The 18,131-nt window shown below is 44.0% G+C and overlaps 1 protein-coding gene and 1 pseudogene across 2 annotated transcripts in view; one reads left to right on the top strand and one right to left on the bottom strand.

Annotated features, from left to right (window-relative positions):
• ITCH (itchy E3 ubiquitin protein ligase) overlaps positions 1–10,278 on the bottom strand; it is a 124,161-nt gene extending 113,883 nt beyond the window's left edge. For both annotated transcript variants that reach the window (XM_073792889.1, XM_019950662.3), the window contains exons 1-2: positions 10,152–10,278; positions 5,688–5,765 (exon numbers count right to left, since the gene is read on the bottom strand). The gene's annotated coding sequence lies outside the window, so the exon portion shown is untranslated. The remainder of the gene's footprint in view (positions 1–5,687; positions 5,766–10,151) is intronic.
• A 6,231-nt stretch (positions 10,279–16,509) lies between these two features.
• On the top strand, positions 16,510–16,989 carry LOC101336148 (S-phase kinase-associated protein 1 pseudogene; annotated as a pseudogene).
• The last annotated feature ends 1,142 nt before the right edge of the window (positions 16,990–18,131 follow it).

The following is an 18,131-nucleotide window of genomic DNA, read 5'->3' as shown; positions in this document are numbered from 1 at the left end:
CAAAAGGCCTGGTGAAAATTAAATCCTAAAAATCACTTTCTCTGATTATACAAAATAAACACATTCCACCTTTCTACATTTATCAGTTTTTTTAAACATTCTAAATCATAAATTAATCACTTTGTCAAGTTTCTGCAACAAAATTCTACATTTTTTACATAAAAAAATCTTTTGTTAGTGTTTCCAAACCTTGTTAAATACAAAAATTCCATGTTTAAACTGAAGTCTAAAAAAAAACACGAAAAAAAAACCCCAAAACTGAAGTCTACATAAACTCCTCAGAGATTAACTGAGCTGACCAAAAATGTGAAACTAGAAATGTAATAAGCAGTTGAACTACTTTACTTCTTCCTTTTCTATTCTTATGAAGCTGGGAAATCATAAGACTATGTACGTGATCCATCATTAAAGAGGGTGCTGGGGCTGAGTAATGAAGATCCACAACATGAAAAAAGAGGGATAGGACTTCCCCGGTGGCGCAGTCGTTAAGAATCCGCCTACCAATGCAGGAGACACGGGTTCGAGCCCTGGTCCAGGAAGATCCCACATGGCACGGAGCAACTAAGCCCATGCGCCACAACTACTGAGCCTGTGCTCTAGAGCCCGTGAGCCACAACTACTGAAGCCCACAGGCTTAGAGTCTGTGCTCCACAAGAGAAGCCACCACAATGAGAAGCCCGTGCACTGCAACAAAGAGTGGTCCCCACTCACCGCAACTAGAGAAAGCCTGCGCGCAACAACGAAGACTCAACGCAGCCAAAAAAAAAAGAGGGATAGCCTCTTTAGTATTATCCTCACATATCCCAGTTTTTTTTTACAGAAGAATGAATATGGGAAAAGCTTTCAAAATTTGCCCTCTTTACTGCAGGGTCCTACTGTCACAGAGTGACCCAAATACAAGCTTCTGTCTTTCACTTTCCATTCTCACTACCACCTCCCTAGCCTGCTCTCCCTACCTCCAGACACTACCAACCCTAGTTAAATACTGTAGACCTCAATATTACCGAATAAATCTTCATAAAATACCATTTCATCCTGTCAGTCAACAAGACTTAAGGTTATCCCAAAATAAGGTTATCCCAAAATAAAAAGGCTGGTGAAGGGGAGCAGAATTTTTCACCCCAAAATATGCTACTTTGGCATAAGGATTATTTTGAGCTAAAAACAATCAAAACTCAGCAGATTCAGTAAAAGCTCTTTACCTCCCCCTCAACTGCCTAAATTTACACTGGAAAGGAGGCCTGTATCAAGAAGAGAACTATTGCCAGAGATATCTTTTTACCTAAGAAACTTACCCGCACATCAAGGCAACCTTATTTTCCAAACATCTCCTCTCCTCTTCCTTTTGTATCCCCAGACCCCTACCCCTTCCCTTAGGTCAGGATGTTCATATAAGCCTCTATTAGGTGGCTGCCCTTTGGGTCTCATACTTTTATGGGGCTCCCATACCATATTTAGGAAATTTGTTTTTCTCCTGTTAATCTGTCTTATATCAATGATTAGACCAGTCAAAGAACCTAGAAGGGAAGAAGAGAAATTTTTTCTGCCCCTACACTTGTCTCTTAATTTTTCCAAACTTTCTCTTCTTACGCGGACCACACAAACCCTCTTCAGATTAATCTAAATTCACTGTACTTCCACCATCTCAAGTCCATTCCTGCCATTTTGCCCATTCTGAATCCCAGTTTTAAATAACTTCTCTCCTCCTCTTTGCCTTAATTATTCTATATACTCCTCATTCAGCCCTAGACTTCTCTAAGGTACCCCTTGAATTTTAAAAATCCCTATGTGGGTAAGGACTTTCTTCCCAGAGGGCAGGGAACATGGGTTATGCTGCAAAAAATTGAGCCCCAGATCAGAGGCTGCAGAATGGCAACCCACAAGACAAATCCTGCCCACAGTGGTGATTTGCTTGGCTCACAGAGTTTTTTATGAATTCATTAAGTTGCCAACATTTAAAAATAAAAATTTCTCTCAAAATCTGGAATTCTAGCTTCTGTTCAGAAAAAAGTTAAGATGTTCAGGCCACACTCTATCTACACGCCACCCCCCCTCAGCCCCCTGCCAGATCAACAGTGAGCCAACACTGAATTATATATTTTTAAATGATGAATTTCACCTCAATTAAAAAAAATAAAGTGGGCCAAAGCTGCATAACAGCTGCCTCACTGGAGTGACATGAATTCCCTAAATCACTTAAGTCCCGATCTGATCTATCATTACTGTTTAAAATGTTCATCTAGCCCTTGTAGGCATTTGACTTTACAGTGCTCACCCTAGATAAATTTACTGAATGAATTAATAAATTAAGAAAATAATTTTAAGAAGGACAAGGTTGGTGATGATGATAATGTGATAATGACAACAGTAATACTGGCAATTAACATTTCCTGCTTATTTTGAGCCAACTATTGTTCAAGCAAAAATACATTATCTCATTTAGTCCACACAACAACCCTATGGATACATGTTACTATTATTCTCAATTTACTGATGAGGAAACTAAGGCACAAAGAAGTTAAGCAGGGCTTCCCTGGTTGCAAAGTGGTTAAGAATCTGCTTACCAATGTGGGGGACACAGGTTCAAGCCCTGGTCCGGGAAGATCCGACATGCCGCAGAGCAACTAGGCCCGAGCACCACAACTACTGAGCTGCACTCTAGAGCCCGCGAGCCACAACTACTGAGCCCGCAGGCCTAGAGCCCGTGCTCCGCAACAAGAGAAGACACCGCAATGAGAAGCCCGCACACCGAAATGAAGAGTAGCCCCCGCTTGCCGCAACTATAGAGAAAGCCCATGCACAGCAGCAAAGACCCAACACAGCCAAAAACTTAATAAATAAAATAAATAAATTAAACAAACAAAACAGAAGTTAAGCAACTTGGCCAAGGTCATACTGCCAGGACACGGTAGAGCCAGAATTCAAAATCAGACAATCTAACTCCAGTACATACTGTTAACCCCTACAATATGATTCCCTACCATACTTTCCTCTGTGACCAACTGAACGGACTCTCTGGAACGAAGAATCAAAGACTAAATTTTAGGGGCTTCCCTGGTGGTGCAGTGGTTGGAGTCCACCTGCCGATGCAGGGGACACGGGTTCGTGTCCCGGTCCGGGAAGATCCCACATGCCACGGAGCGGCTGGGCCCATGAGCCATGGCCGCTGGGCCTGCGCGTCTGGAGCCTGTGCTCCGCAACAGGAGAGGCCACAACAGTGAGAGGCCCACGTACCACAAAAAAAAAAAAAAAAAAAAAAATACAAAGTTATTCAGTACAAAAATCCTTCTCTCTCCTGGAGTAGAAGGTTATATATATTTGGGTAAACAGTCTGCAGATGTGAAAAAAACTGCAAGTTTCTTGAAGGCAGGGACTGCTTTTTCCATGAGTCCCTGCAATGCCTAGCACAAAGCAGCAGTTAGCATATATTCAATTATATTAAAGGAACCAAGATATCCAAGTATCTTAAATTGCAGTGCAACAAAATCCTTATTATAGCATTTATCATCTTGCTGTTTACAATAATTACCGGTGAACAAGTTTGTTTTCCTGACAAAAACAAAATCCTTGAGGCAGAGTACCCTCTGGGACCTAGCATAACAGGGGCTCAATAAATGCTTACTGAGTATTACAAACTTAACATTCCTATACTTAGATTTCCTGTAAGTCTCTCTACCAATGTTTAAAGTAGAACTTAAGGGAATTCCCTGGCAGTCCAGTGGTTAGAACTCCACACTTCCACTGCAGGAGGCATGGTTCAATCCCTGGTTGGGGAACTAAGATTTCGCAAGCCATGCAGCATAGCCAAAAAAATAATAATAAATAAATAAATAAATAAAATAGAACTTAAATAAAATGGCTTCTCATTTATAAAGCACTGGATTTTATGAAGTCCTATTATAAGCTTTCCTGAGACCAGTCCTATATTGTATCAACAAAGCCCTGAAAAATTAGTGAGCTGGCATATGAAGCACAGAGAATAATCAATGAGCTAGGAGAGAGCATTGTGTTCATGCTTTCAATAGACAAGTAATGCAGTCCAGAGAGATTTAAGCGAATTGCTCAAGATCACAGAATTTAACAAGCAATACCAAGGCCAGAACCCATGTCTCCTGAATATTGGCCCAGTTTTCTTTCCACAAAGAACTACTCTGTGAGCTCAGGATGAAGTGGATACTTTTAGAAATATTTTAAAGATATTTGGTATGGAGAATGATCTTTCCCAGCACATAACTTTTTGTGAGGTATTATATCACCATTAAAGATATGAAATTTGCCTTGTTCCATTAACTGGAGATAACACCATCTTTTTCCCTTGTTCTACATATTTTTCTCATTTTCATGTCTTTCCTTTCATTATCCTGAGAATTTTTCTTACTATCTCTTATTTATCTACTTTTCCTCTTACCACTTCCCTTCCCTAGTAACTCTCACAAAGCAGCCTATCTCCTTCTTTTCTCTCTATAATTATTAAAAAAAAAAAAACAGATTAAGCACATATTTGATTATAGCAGTGACATGGGATACCATAATAAGCAAGTCACAGCCTTGGTCTCTTGGCATTTATAAGGCAATTTGTTAACAAAAATATACGCTAAACACAAAGGGTCACACAGTTGAATGAATAATAAACATTTTATTATTATGACGTTTACAGTGGAGACAAGAAGCCCAGTATGGATAAGACACATATGAAGAAAGGTGGTAATGACAACAGTTGCAAGGTTAGGGTTAGGCAAATGAAAGGGATCCTCTCTTCCTATTCAGCTTTCTCACCAACCAATTCACGTGCTCTACTTCATTCACCCCCTATTCTCTTACTGCTTGACTTTTCCTATGCTCTACTTTTATTCTTAACCAGTAGTCTTCCTTTTCTCTCTCCTGATCTTTTATTTTTTTTCCTCTCCTGATCTTTTAAAGTGCATCTGTCCTGTCCTGCTTTCCTTTTAAATATTATTGCCAACTCCTCCCACCTTGTAGATCTACATAATGCCTTAAGCTGTGAATTCATTTTTTTTCTAAAGATTTAATATGTATTATTTTATTGGGTTGGCCAAAAGTTTGTTTGGGTTTTTCCATAACATCTTACAGAAAAAGAACGAAAGAACTTTTTGGCCAACCCAATATTTGATCCTCACAACAATGCCAGGGAGGCAGGTAGGAATCAACACATCTATTTTACAGATCTATAAACTAAGTCCTGTCAATATTAAGTAATTTGCCAACTATCAGTTTGTCAGTGGCAAAATCAAATCAAAACCCAGACCTTTTCTTTCCAAGTCCTCTATTCTTTTTCCACTGAACCATATTGTCTTCTTTTTAATTCCTACACTTTTTAACCATATACATGCACATGTCTGGACAAGTATACAGAGATAAATGTTTATAAAATAGCACAAGTGGGAAAAGTTTATGTATGTCTAGGGAAGCTAGAAAAACAGAAAAGTCAGTCCTCAGGACTCAAATTAACAGTACAATGTGGCTCACATTGTACAATATGGCTAATCCTTCTAAAGGCAGCTTTGGGTTTCAGGTCCAGGTAGAAATGTCTATTTCTTCAACCAACTGATTTAGCCAGCATGAACACTGGTGTCTCCCCATACCTCCTCACAGCTGTTAATATGACCAGGGCTCACCCTCAGCAACATTCTTGCCCCCCAATCTCTCTCACAGGCACGCCACCATACCTGAAGTTTTCACTGTTTGAAGTCACTTCTTTGGGTTAAGGCGCTGTCTCCAGAAGGCCACTGTTAAATGCATGTTACCTGAGAGAGGAAGGAGGGTCCATTAACACATTATTCCTATGGTTAAACACATCAGATCAGCAATGACCTCAGGAATCTGACAGCACAATGTCCTTTAAAAAGTTTCATGGCACAGATAATTTTTGATGGAGCAGGCAGGATAAGAAGGTGAGTCAGGGAGAAAATGACTCACATTCTGTAAGGGGTGACCCCCACCTGCATACGGCTACATGGCAAAACGAGGATGGCCATATAAACACATACTCTATTGGGGTCACAGTAAGGACTATCCTTGCAACTTGGAAGCTCCTAGGGATAAGAAAAGAAAAGTATTCCAAGGATCAGAGTATAGCCAGTTCTGAAAAGAAGTAAAGAGCTGAGTTGGCAGTAGTTCTCCAAGGACAGTACACTGCTAGACTGAAAGAGGACAGAGGCAAGGAACAGCTTCTGGTTAACTACTTCTAGTCGTGAGGCTAGTTTCCAACCCAACATTTTTAGCTGAGGGTTGACCTCTCAACCAGAGAATGCTGCAATTCAGTTCTGCAACCCGCCCCCTTGCTAATTTATATTGACTCAAAGCCAGTATCATTTACAGCCACAAAAATCAACATGCCTTTACTGAGTGCTTATTATGAGCCCAGAATTTGACCAGGTGCTATAATATAGGAGGGGGGGGAAAAAACCTTTATATACTTTTGCCTTAATTCATATAAAGGAAACCAATCCCCAAAACCCAAAACAGAAGAGTGAGGAACAAGAAAGGAAGCCGGGGGGGAGGGGGGAACACTATTTCCTATGAGTACTAACACAAATTTCTTTTTTTTAATAAATTTATTTATTTATTTTTGGTTGCGTTGGATCTTTGTTGCTGTGCACGGCCTTCCTCTAGTTGCGGTGAGTAGGGGGCTACTCTTCATTGCAGTGCGCGGGCTTCTCATTAAGGTGGCTTCTCTTGTTGCGGAGCACAGGCTCTATGTGCGTGGGTTTCAGTAGTTGTGGCATGCGGGCTCAGCAGTTGTGGCTCACAGGCTCTAGAGCGCAGGCTCAGTAGTTGTGGTACACGGGCTTAGTTGCTCCACAGCATGTGGGATCTTCCCGGACCAGGGTTCGAACCCGTGTCCCCTGCACTGGCAGGCGGATTCTTAACCACTGCGCCACCAGGGAAGTCCCAACACAAATTTCTTAAGCCAGAATGAATATAACAAAACTCACTTCTAGGCCAAAGTTCCTTGTTAAACTCTTAACTAAACAGTGAAGAGGCTCAGGCTAGAAATACTTTTTTTCTTTTGGTCTAATACCAAAAGCTCTTTACTAGCACACATTCATCTTGATACACTGGAGAAGTGGCTACAAGTTACAAAACTTGGTTCTATTTCTAGCTCTGATTCTTAACTAGTTTTTTTTTTCTTCTTTAAATTTATTTATTTTTGGCTGCGTGGGGTCTTCGTTGCTGCATGCGGGCTTTCTCTAGTTGCAGCGAGCGGGGGCTACTCTTCGTTGTGGTGCACAGCCTTCTCTTTATGGTGGCTTCTCTTGTGGCAGAGCATGAGCTCTAGGCGTGTGGGCTTCAGCAGCTGTGACACGGGCTCAGTAGTTGTGGCTTGTGGGCTCTAGAGTGCAGGCTCAGTAGTTGTGGCACACGGACTTAGTTGCTCCTCGGCATGTGGGATCTTCCCGGACCAGGGCTTGGAGGCTGCATTGGCAGGCGGATTCTTAACCACTGTGCCACCAGGAAGTCCCAGTTTTTTTTTTAAACAAACAGAAAACTAACAGGTTGGACTAGTCTAAGAATAGCATATACCTGGCACATATACTACCCATTAGATAACTAGTGTCTACAGGAGGAATCACTAATCAATCATAACTCACTTTCCCAGAGAATGCATAAGATCAAAATCCTTCTCAACACAGGGCTCTGGTAGCTACTTCAAATGAAAGTTGGCCCATAAAACAAAATATATCTGCCACTGCAGACTGTAGATAATCTCTACAATCTCTTCCAACTCTAAAATTCTACAACCAAGTTTCTGAGGGTGGGAGAAAAACACTTCCAACAAGCTTAAATCAATAGTACTGATAGTCATAAATTTCAGTCTAATCTCCAAATTCTACAAATTGCACCTGATCAAGGATGCTAAAGAACAATACATTCTGATACCATTAACATACATAACCTATCAATATTATTCTGATTTGTTAATGGGTTCTTTTGACAGAAAAGGAACCTTTTACCCAGACGAGTCCTAAAGAAATCCTCATACAAAAACAGGGCAACAATACTGCACTAGTAAAGAACTAAATCCAATCCCTTGATCATCCCCACAGCCTCTCTACAAGGTCAAGCCTTTTACTTCTCACTTAGACCTCTGCAACAGCCACTCTTCCATCCTTTTTCACTCTTGTCACCAAAGCAATCTTTCTAAAGCAAACATCTACTCATATCACTTCCCTGTTCAAAAATGTGTATCTATTGCTAACAACATAAAACAAGTTTTTTTGCATTATACTTAGAACTTGTCATATAGTAGCCTTTTACCTTTCTGGCCTCACATCCACAGTGCTCTCCTTCCCCATCCCACTCCCTGCTCTCTTTTTCTTCCACAATCCTATCCCATTTACGCACAGTATTAAGGTGTTTCCTCTGTCTGCCCTCCTTCCCTTTCCCCATCACAATCCCCATCCTACTCATCACCTAACACCCAACTTAGGTCCAGAAGCAGATCCTTCCTCCTTCTCAGGTCAACCGGGACACAACTGGTTACCTCCTCTACTGTCTCAAAGCTTTTTGGTTTATCCAAAGTATTGTTTGTCTCAATGGTTCCTAAGACCATCAGAATTGCCTGAGGCAAGTTCTAACCCAAAGGTATTAAATCAATCTCAGGGAATGAGGCCCTGAAATTTCTACTTTTCAAAAGCTCCCCTAATTATTCTAATGGTCAAATTTGGGGGCTAGTGGTTTGTCTCTTCCAATAGGTGTAAAGATAGTTCTTTAACTAATGTAGAAATGGTTTATTCTAGAATACACTGAAGAAGTATTCTGCACTTGTTTATTTCATATCATATCCTTGCTGACTTGACTCATATGCTGAAGATGAAGGAATTCCTTTTGGACTCACACTCCAAAAAATTTACATTCACTGTTCAAAAAAGCAGGTGAATTTCCACCTTCATTTCTAAATCTTAAAAATGAAGTAATCGTACCTTGAGTAAACCTATGAATACACAGTGAAGCCTCTCAACAGAGCTGCCATGAGAACTTTACTTCGGCTGAGAAACAAATCCTTAGCCCATTTTCAGGGTGGAAATACACTGCCTTTAGTACTTCCTTAAGACCTAATTATGTTAGGAATACATGCGAGACCCCAACTAAGTACAATGATAGGTGTCTGGCTCAAGTGCCTCGTTAATTTTCAAAGAAAAATCCCACTCGTCCTTCCCCACCCCTCACTCCCAAAAAAGTATAATGAAGCTGTTGAATAATGGCAGAAAATCTAACAAGATTAAGATATGAATATAACCAAGACAACAAGCTGAGTTGTTGCTGCGAACCGTGGATTTCGGGTAGTTTGCAAATTCACCTGGTTACATCGCTAACTTGGGGCCCAACGTCTACCTGGGGCAAAAAAACCGTGTGTTTATCTCTCTTTGAGTCGCGGCCCGGAGCTAAGTCTGAAAACTTGAGTTCCCCACTTAGTCACCCCTAAGTCATGTCTTCATCACGGCTACTTTTTTTCTTCTCTCCACTAAAGAAAAGGGCACTCTCAGGAGGAAGGACACTGACAGCTCCACGTCTGCAAAACTCCGCGCCGGCAGCGGGCGCGGAGGAGGACGCCGGGGCCGGGACCACCATGCTGGGGGACAATGGAGGGAGGAGGGGAGTGGAAGAGAGAAGAGAGGCAGCCGCTGTACTGGGCCCCTCTCGCGAGTGGGGGCTCCAAAAAGTCTCGGGAAGGGCAGCGAGTGGCAGGTGGGCCCGGCCACCGCCCCTCGCAGGGCCACGTCGCCCGCGCCTGCCGCTGCCGCCCGGCCCCGCGCGTAGGCCGGGCCGCGGCAGAGTGGCCCCCGGGCGGGGCTGAGGGGCTCGGGGCCAGACCCTGCGGGCGCCCACTGCGGCCCAGTCCTCTCATAAGTTGGCGCCCGTAAGGCTAGGGGCTCCGGACGCCTGAGCCCAAGAGTGGCCGCTGGGTGCGTCCAGCCGACCCACCCCGACCCCCGCCGGGCCCCTGCCACTAGCCCGAGCTCCCCGCGCCCCCCACGGGCACCGGCTCTGAGGGAAGAGGAAGCAGCCGCGGCTCTGGGGTCCCGACTGACGCGCCGCACTCCTCCATCCCTCGTTCTCCTCGGACACGCTTATCCAGGACCCTCCCTCTCCCCAGAACTGCCTCCAGTCCGCCCACGGGTTTTTACCGGGACTCGGGGCGGCGGCGACTCTTGCGTCCCTCGACTAAGATGGCAGCCGGTCCCGAGCCCGGACCACAGCTACTAGAGCGAGTTGGCGGCCAACACGCAGGCGCCTCCAGCTCGAGAGCGATCCGGCCTACAAGCCCCAGAAGGTCTTGCGCACTAGCCCGCTGCCGGCAGGAAGAGCTCGCAGAGGCTGATGAGCGCAGCTAAATCGGGGTTTGCGCTCAGTCAGGTGGGAGGGACGCTTGGATTGCTTCCAGTACCTCTAGGCTTTTTTTGAAAACCCTCCTAATCACACACCAGAACCTCTAAAAGCTGTAGCTGCGGATCCAAAACTCTAGCGTGCATCAGAATCACCTGAAGGGCTTGTTAAAACTTAAGACTACTGGGCCCCACCCCCAGGGTTTCTAATTCATCAGATCTGGGATAGGACCTAATAATTTACATTTCGGACAAGCTCTCTGGTGTACTACTGGTAGGAGATCACACTTTGAGAACCACTGAACTGTAGCTTAGTCCTTAGGAAAGTACACTCAGGAGTTGCATTGATTGGATTCAACTCCACCTTTTAACAGGGTGCACTTAGGGATGATGAAAACAGCTTAAACGTAAGTGGTGCCAACATGGCAGGTGTTCTAAGAGCTGATCAATAAGATTCTTTTTTGGTTTTTAACACATTTATTTATTTAGGCTGCGTGGGGTCTTAGTTGTGGTATGCAGGGTCTTAGTTGCTGCATGTGGACTTCGTGTGGACTTCTTAGTTGTGGCATGCAGGCGGGATCTAGTTCGCTGACCAGGAATGGTACCCGGGCCCCATGCATTGGGAGCATGGAGTCTTACCCACTGGACCACCAGGGAAGTCCCCTGATCAATAAGATTCTTTAATCCTCAAAACAAATCTATGAGGGAAGTACCTTCATTTTCCTCACTTTACAGATGCACAAACCAAGTCACAAGTTGGATAAGAACCCAGGCAGTCTGGTTTCAGAGTCCAACCTCTTAACTTCTGTCATGGGTTGTGAGAACAGGCTGTGCAAGTGGACTCAGAGGCACAACTAAGTGCTTAGTAATTAGTGACCTTTGCTATTATTGTTTAGCGTGTTCCTCTTAATGAAAATAGTATTTTACCATCTGTAAAGTCACTTACACTTTTCAAATACTTTCAAATCCTCCATGTCATTGTTTCCTGCAATGTACCTTAGGAGAGCTTGTTAAACATACAGATTCCTATAACCCCACCCCATTCACATTGTCTAGCGCAATGGTTCTCAAACTCTAGTGCCCATCAGAATCAAGCGCAGGACTTAAACCATAGTTTGCTGGGCCTCACCCCCAGGATTTCCAATTTGGTAACTCTGAGGTCAAGCCTCAGATTTTGCATTTTTAACCACAGACCACACTTGGAGAATCACTGTGGTAGGCAGTGTTTCTCACCTTTTTTTGAAATTATCATCTCTGTAAGGAACATTTTTACATTTTTTTTCTCTTTTTGGCCGCCCCATGCAGCATGCGGGATCTTAGTTCCCGGTCCAGGCCCGTGCCCCCTGCAGTGGAAGCACGGAGGTTTAACCACTGGACCACGAGGGAAGTCCTAGACATTTTTTCCTAAATTCCCTCATGAAATTTTAATATCACAAACATGCTGTTTATCAATTTATGTGCCATATATCTATGCTTTTACCAAAAAACTGGGGGGCAGAGGGAATTCCCTGGCAGTCCAGTGGTTAGGCTCCACGCTTTCACTGTGGAGGGCGCAGGTACAGTCCCTGGTTGGGGAACTAAGATTCTGCAAGCTGCACAGCGCCACATGACAAAAACAAAAGAATAAATTTAGAAAAAAAAATTTTTTTAAAAAATTACCTCTGCACCCCCAACCAATTTTTGTCCTATTAAGAATGGGGGAGGGCTTCCCTGGTGGCGCAGTGGTTGGGAGTCCGCCTGCCCATGCAGGGGACGCGGGTTCGTGCCCCGGTCCGGGAGGATCCCACGTGCCGCTGGGCCTGCGCACCCGGGAGCCTGTGCTCCGCGGCGGGAGGGGCTGTGGCGGTGAGAGGCCCGCGTACCGCAAAAAAAAAAAAAAGAATGGGGAAATGTGGATTTTTTAACTAGTGCCCCAGGTGATTCTTATCACTAGGCAAGATTGGGGAACACAGTGTGCCTTTAAGGTATGAGGTATTTTTTATGCCCATTATACAGAGAGGGAAATGAGTCTCAAGGAAATTAGATGAATGGTCCAGATCACTCAGCCAGGAACCAGGGATCCAACCGAAGTCCGCTCCAGATTCTGTCTTCATATACAATTTTTAAATTATCTAATGTTAGGCAAAACTAATGTATGGTGTTTGAAGTCAGGATAGTGATTACCTTTGAGGGAAGGTAATGCCAGGAAGGAGACAAAAAAAGGGGTTCTTGGGGCTGGTAAAAATGTTCTGTGTCTTGACCTGGGTGCTGGTACACAGGCATGTTCGCTTTGTGAGAATTCATCAAGCTGCATATTTATGATATGTGTATTTTTCTGTATATTATATGTCAAGAAAAGTATATACAAAACAAATATATGTTTTAAATGTATACTCATTTTATTCCAAAAATGCATCTCTTTCTACTACATGCCAGCTTCTCAAACTTTAGAGTGCATCAGAATCAGCTGGAGGGCTTATTAAAACCCAGATTGCCAAGTAACACACCCAGAATTTCTTAAGTCAGGAAGTTCTGGAATCAGGCCCAAGAATTTGCATTTCTAACAATTCCCAGGTGATGTTGATGCCTAGGGATCACATTTTGAGAACCACTATGCTGGGTGGACTATGATATCCTAACCTTCTTGCTCATACCAAGGGTAGATTAGCTGTGATCTGGGAGGTAGAACCTAGCAGAATTAATGTCAGGCTTCTTCAGAGGCACGTAGATCAAGGAGGAGCTAGTTCTGACTATCAACATGTTACTTCAGGGGTTTTAGGGAAATCCCCTGAACCTCAGTGGCCAAATCTCTAAATAGGAATAATAGATACTACCTCCTAGGATGTTGTGAAGATTCTAGGACATCCAGGGTAAGTAGTTAGTTGGTAGTTCTCCAAGGAGAAGCTGGGTTGGTAAGGGCAGAGAATTCCAGCCTGGGCATTTCCTCATCTCCCATGCTGTGTGGCTCTGGCTCCCAAGTTCCCTGATCCAAAAGCCAGTCTAGTCTTGGCCTGGTCAGAATGTAGGACTGGTGGCTAATAGAGCCTTGAGCCACCTATACCCTCTTCTGCCTTGGACAGCCAGGTCAAACTGGGACAGGACCCAGACCTGCTACAGCAGGGGCAGGAAGCCTGGGAGAGGCCCTCACCAGCAAGGGAAGGAGTTTCCCAGGCCTTTGGAGAGAGAAGGAAGCAGGGATGAAAAGCTGGAAGGAGTGGGGAGAGAAACCCCAGCAGCCCACATGCCACCTGTCACTTACTGGCTTTCCCTGCAGAACACTTAGTCACACTGCTAGTCATGCTGCTGTCCCCCATTTCCCTGGAGCCATTCTGCATTCAATGCCAGAGGAAGGGAAACACTTGAAAAGTGGCAGAACTGTGTGTTGATGGAGAGAAGACACTGCATGGGGCTTGTGGGAGCCTCAGATCTGGATCCGAAGAAACCACTGAAGACCTGAGGTCGTGGCTCATCATTTTCCCTCTTTAAGACTGTTTTGTTGGGATTTCCCTGGTTGTCCAGTGGGTAAGACTCCACACTCCCAATGCAGGGGGCCTGGGTTTGATTCCTGGTCGGGGAACTAGACATGTGGACTCTCAGCTGCGGCATGCAACTAAGAGTCCACATGCCACAACTAAAAGATCCTGCATGCCGCAACTAAGACCCGGCGCAGCCTAAATAAATAAATAAAATTTTTCTAAAAAAAAAAGTGACTTCCCAGGTGGCACAGTGATTAAGAATCCACCTGCCAAGGCAGGGGACACAGGTTTGAGCCCTGGTCTGGGAAGATCCCACATGCCACGGAGCAGCTAAGCCCATGTGCCACAACTACTGAACGTGCACTCTAGAGCCCGTGAGCCACAACTACTGAGCCCACATGGCCCAACTACTGAAGCCCGAGCGCCTAGAGCTCGTGCTCTGCAACAAGAGAAGCCACCGCAATGAGAAGCCCGCGCACTGCAAGGAAGCCCCCACTTGCCGCAACTAGAGAAAGCTCACGTGCAGCAGTGAAGACCCAATGCAGGCAAAAATTAAATAAATAAATAAATTTATTTTTTAAAAAAGACTGTTTTGTCATCTGCAAAATGAGGTACACAAGTTCTGTCCCTAGGCACCTCAGTCCCTCCCTCCCAGGTAGTGTTGCCAGATTTAGAAAATAAAAATGTAGGAAGGGGCTTCCCTGGTGGCGCAGTGGTTGAGAATCTGCCTGTCAATGCAGGGGACACAGGTTCGAGCCCTGGTCTGGGAGAATCCCGCATGCCGCGGAGCAACTGGGCCCGTGAGCCACAACTGCTGAGCCTGCGCGTCTGGAGCCTGTGCTCCGCAGCAAGAGAGGCCGCGATAGTGAGAGGCCCGCGCACCGCGATGAAGAGTGGCCCCTGCTCGCCGCAACCAGAGAAAGCTCTCGCACAGAAACGAAGACCCACCACAGTCAAAAATAAATAAATAAATAAATTAATTATAAAAACCCAAAACAACACCAAAAACCAAAATGGTTCTTTAAAAAACAATAAGTAGGATGCTCAGTTAAATCTGAATTGCAATAAAAAATTAATAATTTTTTAGTATAAATATGTGACAAATGCTGCATGTAACATTCTTACACTAATTTTTTTTTATTGTTTATCTAAAATTCAGATTGAATTGGGTATCATGTATTTTATTTGGTAACCCTACTTCCAGGGCTTTATACACTTTCTCCATTGGGGTAGTGAAATTAAATGCCTCCAAGGACCAGTAATAAATAGCCATAAAAAGTGCTCAGCACCTCCTCCTCCAGTTTTTGGGAGGATTTAGATTCAGAGGAGCATTTGCAGGACTGAAGAACTCCCTGAGATAATATAAAGCATGCCAGAGCTTCTCCTAGTCTTGTTCATTATCCTCAGTACCTCTTTTCTTGCTCTCAAACATGAAGTTGTCCCTCTCCTAGGAAAGCCCCATTGGCCCATAGCTACAGATTGCAGACCAGAATCACTTCTTGCCCACAGTTCTCACTGGAAATGTCTATCCTAAACTGAATTATACCTGTCTTAAAAAAAAAAAAAAAAAAAAAGTCATGCCTGCAAATTCCTCAAGCAAAAATGGAATCAAGAGACAAGCATCTAGGTCACATTATGCAAGATGGAAAGGTGTCATCAGACCAGAAACTCCGGGAATCTTAGAACTCAGCCTTGACTCATGTAAACTTCAGAGGTGGTAAAGGCTGCAATTAGAGATATAGGAACATGTGACTTTGTTTTCAGTCCTGGAGGACCTTCTAAACTTGGAGGGAGGAGGGGCAGGTCCTGAAAGGTCAAATGCTTCAGTCACGTGTGTTCAGGCTGCTTCCTCAACTGTGAAACGGGACTAAACTCTTAGGGTTGTGGAGAGGATAAAATGACAGAGCATTAACACAGTACAGGACCATAGTAAGTGTTCAATTAAAATTAGTGCTTGATTTTTCACACGAGGCAGCTGTGTGCCAAAGAGGTTTGGGGACTTGCCTGAGATCAACTAGTAACTGGTGGAGCAGGATTCAAATTTGGTCAGCCTGATTCTAGAGCCCTCACTCTTATCCTTTAAGCCAGTATCTTCCAAGGGGTTGTGGACTGATGATGCACACAAAATGATTTTAGGTGGTACCAAAAGTGGCCATAAAAAAACAAACAAACAAATAAAACAAAAAAATGGCCTCCCTGGTGGCACAGTGGTTAAGAATCCACCTGCCAATGCAGCTGACACAGGTTTGAGCCCTGGTCCCAGAAAATCCCACATACATGCGACAGAGCAAATAAGCCCGTGCACCACAACTACTGAGCCTGCACTCTAGAACCCATGAGCCACAACTATTGAGCCTGCGAGCCACAACTATTGGGCCCACGTGCCACAACTACTGAAGCCCGGTCACAAGTATTGGGCCCATGTGCCACAACTACTGAAGCCCACAGGCCTAGAGCCTGTGCTTTGCAACAAGAGAAGCCACGACAATGAGAAGCCCGCGCACTGCAATGTAGAGCAGCCCCCGCTCGCTGCAACTAGAGAAAGCCCACGCACAGCAACGAAGACCGAACACAGCCAAAAATAAAAACAAATAAATTAATTAATTAAAAAAAAACAAAACAGGTGTTGGCCTTGTTCTCAGCTTTTGTGTTTTTCTTTTTGCAGACGCCGCCCTGCTCTCATCAACCTCTGGCCTGCCATCTCCTTGAATCCTAACACCATGCCTTCAATTAAGTTGCAGAGTTGTGATGGAGAGATATTTGAAGTTGATGTTGAAATTGCAAAATAATCTGTGACTATTAAGACCACGTTGGAAAATTTGGGAATGGATGATGAAGGAGATGATGATCCAGTCCCCTAGCCAAATGTTAATGCAGCAATATCAAAAAAGGTCATTCAGTGGTGCACCCACCACAAGGATGGTCCTCCTCCTCCTGAGGATGATGAGAGCAAAGAAAATCGAACAGATGATATCCCTGTTTGGGATCAAGAATTCCTGAAAGTTGACCAAGGAACACTTTTTGAGCTTATACTGGCAGCAAACTACTTAGACATCAAAGGTTTGCTTGATGTTACCTGCAAGACTGTTGCCAGTATGATCAAGGGGAAAATTGCTGAGGAGATTCGAAAGACATTCAGTATCAAAAATGATTTTACAGGGCTTCCCTGGTGGTGCAGTGGTTGAGAGTCCGCCTGCTGATGCAGGGGACACGGGTTCGTGCCACGGAGCGGCTGGGCCCGTGAGCCATGGCCGCTGAGCCTGCGCGTCCGGAGCCTGTGCTCCGCAACAGGAGAGGCCACGGCGGTGAGAGGCCCGCGTACCGAAAACAAAACAAAACAAAACACACACACACAAAAAGTTGGCATTGTAAATAAAACAACTTGCAAAAATTTGTCTGAAATAGAAAACAACAACAACAAAAACTTTTCATTATGAAAAATTTCAAAGATACATAAAAGAAAAGAAAATAGTATAATGGATTTCCAGCTTCACCCAGCTTCAAATAGCAACTCATTAACAATAGCTTTCATCTATTACCTCTGCCGATGGCTTCTTTTGAAGCAAATACCAGACATCATATTATTTCATAGGTAACTATTTTGGTAGAATTTGGTATGGTAATTTTTAAAAATTTTATTTTATTGAAGTATAGTTGATTTACAATGTTGCATTAATTTCTCCTGTACAGCAAAGTGATTCAGTTATACATATATATGCATTCCTTTTCATATTCTTTTCTATTATGGTTTATCACAGGGTATTAAATATAGTTCCCTGTGCTATACTATGGAAGCTTGTTTATCCATTCTCTATATAATAGTTTGCATCTGCTAATCCCCAACTCCCAATCCATCCCTCCCCCAACACCCTCCATACAAAAATCTCTTAAAACTTGATAATAAGAAGACAAACAACCTCATTTAAAAAGGGGCAATAAGGACTTCCCTGGTGGTGCATTGGTTAAGAATCTGCCTGCCAATGCAGGGGACATGGGTTTGAGCCCTGGTCCGGGAAGTTCCCGCATGCTATGGAGCAACTAAGCCGGTGTGCCACAGCTGCTGAGACTGCACTCTAGAGCCGGTGAGCCACAACTACTGAATCCCATGCACCTACAGCCCGTGCTCCACAACAAGAGAAGCCACCATGAACAGAAACCTGTGCACCGCAATGAAGAGTAGCCCCCACTCACTGAAACTAGAGAAAGCCCCCGTGCAGCAACAAAGACCCAACGCAGCCAAAAATAAATAAATTAATTAATTAATTAAAAAAAATTTTTAATTAAAAAATAAAAAAGGGCAATAGATATGAACACATTTCACTAAAGA

Source organism: Tursiops truncatus, chromosome 15 (genome assembly GCF_011762595.2).
Source record: "Tursiops truncatus isolate mTurTru1 chromosome 15, mTurTru1.mat.Y, whole genome shotgun sequence".
Lineage (NCBI taxonomy): Eukaryota > Metazoa > Chordata > Mammalia > Artiodactyla > Delphinidae > Tursiops > Tursiops truncatus.
Note: the sequence above shows the minus strand (reverse complement) of the source record. Positions and strands in the feature narration are given on the sequence as shown.